Consider the following 7605-nt stretch of genomic DNA (forward strand, 5'->3'; position numbering starts at 1 on the left):
GTTAATAGTCAGACGTAATTAATTACCACGGCAACCAGATTGCATCATTTTTCAACCCACTTTAGATGAAAACAGCTAGCTATATGGCAATGAATTTTATGAATTTACTGTTTGTGAGACTACAAATGAGACAAGAATTAGCGCAACAGATCAACTCTCTCTTTCTCGCTCTCTTCTTTACGGTCTCCTCCTGGCGAGGTGGCCGCCTGGCTGCTGCTGCACCGAGGAGCCGCTGTGGCCGGACACAACACCGGCGTGCGGCATCGGTTGCTTTCCGTTAATTTATCTCCGGCAGGCGGACACGGTAAAGACGAGAACGCAAGGAAGCATGAGTGCACCTGTGATAGCTTAAAGGATGACGTATGACCTGCAGTTTCTGCTATAGTCAAACGTCATATTCCCATTTTAGCAACAACGTTCTTTTTTTAACTTTGAGCACAAAATTAAGTTATTTGTTAAAAAAGATTTGCGGGGCGCCTGGCTGGCTCAGTCGGTAGAGCGGGCGCCCATGTGTGGCCAAGGCTCGGTCCTGGCGGCGGTGGACCCGGGTTCGGGTCCGGCCTGTGGACCTTTCCGCATGTCATCTCTCTCTCTCCCCCTTTCCAGGACTCTGTCCACTGTCCTATCAATGGAACGCTTAAAAAATGCCCCCAAAATAATAATTTAAAAAAAAAAAAAAAAAAAAAAAAAAAAAAGATTTGCGAACAGTGTGACTAATATTATAAAGAACACACCACCACATGCATAAAATCTGAGTAAAAAGGTTTATTTTTTTATTAGGGCTGTCAAAGTTAACGCGATAATAACTTGTTAACGCAAATTATATCAGAAAAAACAAAGTTAAAATAAAAGTGCTTGCAGGATTCTTTAGGTAAACGAATAAAGAACCTAAAAAATGTAAACAGACACTGTTACATATATATACTTTATATATTTGTATATATATTTTATATACTATTAATGCAAAATCAAGTGTTTTTGAGAATTGATACAGTATCACAAAACATAATATTGTGATACTCAAGCGTACCGATATTTTCTTACGCCCCTACACATAACCCCCCCGTTAAGCTAACTGTAAATAAAATAGGTTTTATGGTGTAATCAATATTGCACAAGTGAATAGGCAATAGAGAGTACTAACTTTTAAGTTGTTATAGAATAACATCTTTTTTATTTTTATCTCCTGATATCTCGTGCTGTGCTGTACACCTGCATGCCCATATGTTCAATTGTTTGTGTGCTTTCTTTATGCCTGAATAAGGCTCTCAAAAAGCTCATCTGTGCGTAACATGAGTGTGTGCGTGTGAGATATTTTGTTTTCCATGCACACAAAGAGAGAGGAGCGATAAGACGGCGACTGTCTGCCCGGCATGTCTGCTTTATTTGAATGTCTGTGTACAGTGTCGGTTCACTCTTTAGTCCTAACAGACAGCTGGAGACAACTCCGCCTCTGACCGAACAGTGTAGAGAGACGCTTCAATCTCATGACATGAATGTGGACATCCTGACATTTACAACAAAAAAACTATTGCATGGATAAAATGTACTGACTGTACAAGATTAAGTGATTCCTATACTTCTTTTTGTCTTTCCCTCCCTAATAAAACTGACAGCCAAGTGAAAAAAAGTGCTTGTTGTCGAGTAAGAAAAGTTACTGTAGCATCTTTTTATCTCCACAAAATATGCAAAATACACACTGTTCTGTCCTGTCCTTCCTGTATGAGACAGCTCTCCTTATGACTAACTTCCCTCGAAGAAACTAATTCATTGACTAAGCACAAAAGCTGAATCTGTATTCTTGCACAAGAGAAGTTAGGAGTTTGATTGTTCATGTCAGAGAACACGCAGCATGTCGGTCAGAAACAAGCAAGCTGCTGACTAAGAGATAACCTCAGAACAACTCACTGCTAATTTCTGTCATGTTTTCACGTCGACCTGCTGGCTCATTAAAACTTTACTCAGGCGGTTACTTACATCGCTGCTGGAAAAGCTGACTAAAGAGAGAGATAAGAAGATATCTGGAGTAGAACAGAATAACCTCTGTCCCATCCGGAGGAGTGTAACGGCCTCATGAGTCAACAGACAAACAGGAACCACGAGTGAGCACTTTATTTAAAAAAAGAAATGTCTCATTTGCTTATATGAAAGGGAAGCTATATTGAAGCAACAATAAGATGTTTACATTTCTAAACAGCAACTCAAAGGGTAGCATACTGTATGTATTGTCATGGAGAGCTTGAAAATAAGTGGACGTTTTTGGAATTTGGACTGTTCAGACAAAACAAAAACAAAACAAAACAAAATTGTGATGGACATATTTTCAAATTTATAATTTAAAAAAAATAAACAATTGTATCTCTAGTATAAACAGAGAGATACAATCATTTGTGCAATAATTCAACTTTGCAATACTCTTGGTTGGTATACATTGGTGCTGTTGTTCTACTGTACATTCTTAGAAATATTCTTATTTATACCATTCTTACATTTATATATAACACACTTAACAGATCCCACTTCTCCGCATTTTGTATTTTTGTACTTATTTGCACTGTGGTTATATGTTATATATTAAATGTCTTATTTGAATATTTGTACATATTTCTTATATTCTCATTTCTTATTCTTATTTTTATTATTTACTTATATTTCTCTACATATACTAAGTTATATATTGCAGCATTATGTACAAAATATACATATTACATACTCTTTTATTTCTATTTTCTTACATTTCTTTATGTTTATATAAGAGCAACTGTTCCCCGCCGGGATCAATTAAGTATTTCTGATCCTGATTCTGATGAAGGTTTTTTGGGAGGGATGAAGGACAAAAAAAACACAATACTGAGGTGAAAGCAGGTCAAAGAAAAAAGGCAGAATACAGAGGGACAGATGGAGAGAAGAAGAGATATCACTCTTCAGGGGTCAAACCAGGACTGAATGGCGATCGAGGGGCGGTAAAGAAGCCCCTGTCCTGCGATTCGAGTGCTCTCTGTCGGTCTAAGCTTCTGGTCAGAGATGGAGCTGGTTGCCAAGGAGACACACCACCTTCAAGCAGGACGATGGCTCTTACAAATCAACCCATTCATTCCTGTGACGTGAGCGACACCGATAACAGTGACGTGAGTGTACTATGAGCTTGTGTGTGCATGGGACTGTGTATCTCCTGGTGAGAGGAGCTTCATCTTTAGACCCGCCTTGTGCTTTTCTCTCCGTGGCAACGCTCCTCGATCCGGCTCCACAGGTTATCTCAAACATATAGACTCTGACTATAATAGAGTCCACTGCTTAGCATGGTAGTGCCAAATGTCCTGGCAGTATGTTTCCCCCTCCCTTAGTGACAATGAAATCACAGAGCCCATCTTCCTGCTCCCATTGGCTGGCAAGCTCCATGGTGATGCCCTGTGATTGGGCATGCCCAGCATGCACTCTCGGCCAATCAGGTTCACTGTATCCAAGAGACTGAAGCATGTAAGGCTATTTAAATCCAACCAGAGACTCACAAGATTGTTCAGATGTATATTTCACGGTGCAAAAAATAAAAAGCTAGGGGGAAAAGGTTTACGAGTGGACGAATGTGCAAATGCAGACAGACCTGATTGGTGTTTGAAGTGGTCGGCCCATCTAGACGGGTTAAAGAGACCCAGAGCGAAGCGTGAGTTGAATGAATGAACTTCTACATCATGCACTCCTCCTGAACCTTGAGTTTATCTGTGAATATCGATCAAATTCTACTTCTTCTCTGCACTGATGCTTGAGTTGCAGTTGGCGAGGCTCGAAGAGAACAGGGATGGCTCGGTTAAAATCAAATGGACAGAGGAGGTAAAAGCTGGAGGTATTTTTCTCCTGTACAACTGTGTGTGTCAGGGGGGGGGGCAGCCAGCTATTGGTCTCTCATGGTGCACCCGGAGCAGGACCAACTTGCAGTGGACCACAACAAGAGTGTGAAACTCTCGCTGACGAACACAGCGTAAGTCTGCGGCCATTTTGTGTCCACTCATTTTTTGAAACATCATACTTTCTGTGACGACAAAATGGTGGACTAATCCGAATGTCGGGCTCGCAACGCTAAAACTTAAAAGAAAAATTTAACGATTTTGCTGAAATTTTACATTATTTTATTGTAGTAGATTATAATTTTGTGTATACTGCTAATATGAGTGTAATTTATGCAAAACTTTTCTCTGTATCTTTTGTTGAATTTGTCTTATGTAACTTTCAATACAGCTGACATGAAGGCTACTTGTCTTTTGCACGGTATATTGCTTTTATTTAGCTTGCACTTATTTTCCCACACACGTCGTTCTGTGTCACAGATAACGGACATGTCCATAGAACAAGCTATCTGGCTTACAGGATTATAGAGAATGACCTGGCAGTGTGTCTTTACCATGAATGACAGGAGAGGTGAAAGTAGGTTACAGCTACGACCGCTGATCCCAACTACGGTATGACCCCAATAACAACACAACTACACCGACTGAAGGTATCTAAATGGTAGTCAGAAAGTGGTAGAAAAAGGGTATTTTGTGAACTTAATAAACCTCAAAGTGCAGGTTCACAAAAGCAAAATGTACACGATATACAGGATTTGCTTGATATCTCAGTCACACTGTGAAGTCAGTTTTAATCTCTATGGTTCAATGAGTGGAAGATGTTTTTGGAGAGCAACGCAGATAACATGACATGACAGTTACACTCAGTTTCAAGTTGCGACTGATTTTTTGTTTAACTATTAACGCTTCACTTATATTGTCAATTTATCAAATGATAAAGCCAATTTTTTCATTATTTTTATTTCAGTCAGTGTTTGTTTCTTCCTAAACTGTGACACTGATTTGTGACTTTTGTTAACCTGCTTTATCAAATTATGGCAACAGATTTTACCATACATATCCATCTGCTATAATCTATATAACACCACTGTAGTGGTTACTGTAACCTGTGATAGTTTGTCAAACTTTTAAAATGTATGACATGACATATTGCTGCTACCATGGGAAAAATTGTGTTATTGTTTTATCATACAAAATTATTTTTGCCATCTTTTTTTGTTTCATAAACATATCCTGTCAAAGCTTAAGTGAAGACATTGTGGTCTATGGACATTAGATATATAGTGTGCCTCGCTATAGTGCTTACTGCATTTGCACTTTTTCACGAGTTTAGTTCATGAGTGTAGGAGGCACATTATGATGCATAATTCAACGTTTTGTCATTTCCGTTAAGTGGTAATAAACAGTTGTATTTTTCCAAGCTTGATTTGAGTTTTTTTGTGTTGAATTTGGGAATAATTTATGTTTTTTTATTTCCCAGGATTAGTCTAGGATTGAAAATATTCTTTAATGCAGAATAAATTGAAGTGCATTTTCATTAAGACTGTCAAATTATGTCTTATAGGAAAGCCTATCATTGCAGTCATAATTTACAATTTATTTGCAGTCATTTTATACATAATTTTTTACATTTTATTTGTTTGTTTGACTTGTTTGAGGAGTTTATTGATGCATGAAAGCCGACTGAGCCAGTGGCTAGCAGTTAACGGTGCTAACAGCACAAACAGTGCAAACAACAGCAACAGTGCTGACAGAGCTAACAGTGTTTACCTGAGGGGGAACCAGAAGGTGGGCACTACGCTTCTGCAACAATGCCATGGGTCAGGATGACGTTATCAGTGATAACCGCCGTACAGAGCGACGGCCATCAGCTAGCCAACACTGTTTTGCAAAATGGTCTTCACTAGATAGAACTTTGCGGTTATGGTGCTTCCGTGTAGTTTGTCTTGTCTGAACAGCGTAGACACACGCGAGCGCACATATGCGAGCGCGCATTGGACACCGACCCGGATTGATTTATACATGTAAGAAGTTACAAACAGTCCCTTTAACCACAGACCATATTTCAGGCATCTAAATAAAAACCCATTCAAAAATCCCATTGACTTTGTGATGAGGGAACCTGAAGTGCTAAAATGCTGATTCATTTCCAGGTTTTAGGACTCATTCCTGTCATTGCAGGGTAAACAGGTTTAAATAACACCACTAATTATGGTCCTGTTCCAATTAGGTGGGTAAAACCAGTGTGCTGGTATTGTGAATGCTGGCTCACTGGAATGGCTGCGACACACTTAATTTAACAGGACCATAATTAATTTTAGCAAAAACACCTGTGTTTACCCTGCTATAACATGTAAAAATGTCAGATTAATGCTATATTAATGCTCTGAATTTCAAATTTAGTAGCTTTAAGTTTCCTCTTACTTACGAATAAAGGGCCAATAATTATCAGGAAGACTAGTAACACATCTGAAATCAACAAATATCCGTCTAAAATAACTCATATACTTACAATTTCCCCTCAAGAACCTGAAGTTTGCCTCCAAACTTTAACTGCACCACTAGTCAACCAACACGTGTCACCAAATCTCGCGAGACTTCCGTAAAGTGAAGCTCGTGCACGTGACTTCCTCGGGGGCTAGTTGAGGCAAAGCTGTAAAACTTGACAGTTTTTCAGCTAATTTCAGGTGTTTTTGATTGTTTTGTTTTGACTTTTGGAAGCCGAGTTTAAGATCTGAGGTAATAACTGTCCCGAATATCACCCACAGAGGATTTTAACCGGGTTAACGGTAAGTTTTCTAGCTTTATTTACTTGTTTACTATCACTTTTTGGGGATACTTTCATTCAAACCCCGCTTTTTGCTTTCAAACTCTTCCTGTTTCTCTAATTTAACAGTTAGGTACACTTACTACAGATGATTTACAGATTTTAAACTGCTCTTAGGGGATTAATAAACAGTTTAGCTCGGTTTATTGGATGTTAAGGTTGTTTTGTTTCGTGGGGTTTGTTGTCCAAGCTACCACAGCGGCATATGGTCACCATGGAGACGGAGCGGCATAGGGTCACCATGGAGACGGAGCGTGAACGCGCAGGGGGACTTCTCATGCACTCACACATAAAGTCAACAAACTCAATTCAAACAACTTTATTAATCCCTCTAGGGGCAATTGGCTTGGGACAGCTTGTACATAAAAACATAAAAACATAGATAAAACATAGTGACACACAACAACAACAACAACAATATATGTAAGCTAAAAAATATATAAGACAGGACCCAAAAGTCGACAAATTCACTAAATGTAATGAGTAAAGGGTTGTACTGCTGGGCTTATGGGAAACTATTTTGATAATTGATTAACCATTTTAGTTTTACTCAGATTAATTGATAATGAAAATAATCTCAATCAATTATTTATATAGCACCTTTCGAACAAATCAAATGCACTTCAAAGTGCTTTACAAACGATTAACAGATACATTGACAAATGTTATAATGATCAACAGTTACTCAAAGTAGTAAAATGTTGATAAAACAAAATGAGTAAAATAGAGTATAAAATAGTATAAATAATAAAACCATTACAAATGTAAAACCCTACATGAAAGCCAGATTAAATAGATGGGTTTTTAGTTTATGTTTAAAAATATCAATATTTTCAGCTCTTCTCAGATCCTCAGATCCAGTGGCTTGGAGCGTAATGGTTGAAAGCAGCATCACAAAATCTTTTAGCTCTGCTTTGTGGAACAACTAAAAGAGAC

The sequence above is a fragment of the Sebastes umbrosus genome, chromosome 18, assembly GCF_015220745.1.
Source record: "Sebastes umbrosus isolate fSebUmb1 chromosome 18, fSebUmb1.pri, whole genome shotgun sequence".
NCBI lineage: Eukaryota > Metazoa > Chordata > Actinopteri > Perciformes > Sebastidae > Sebastes > Sebastes umbrosus.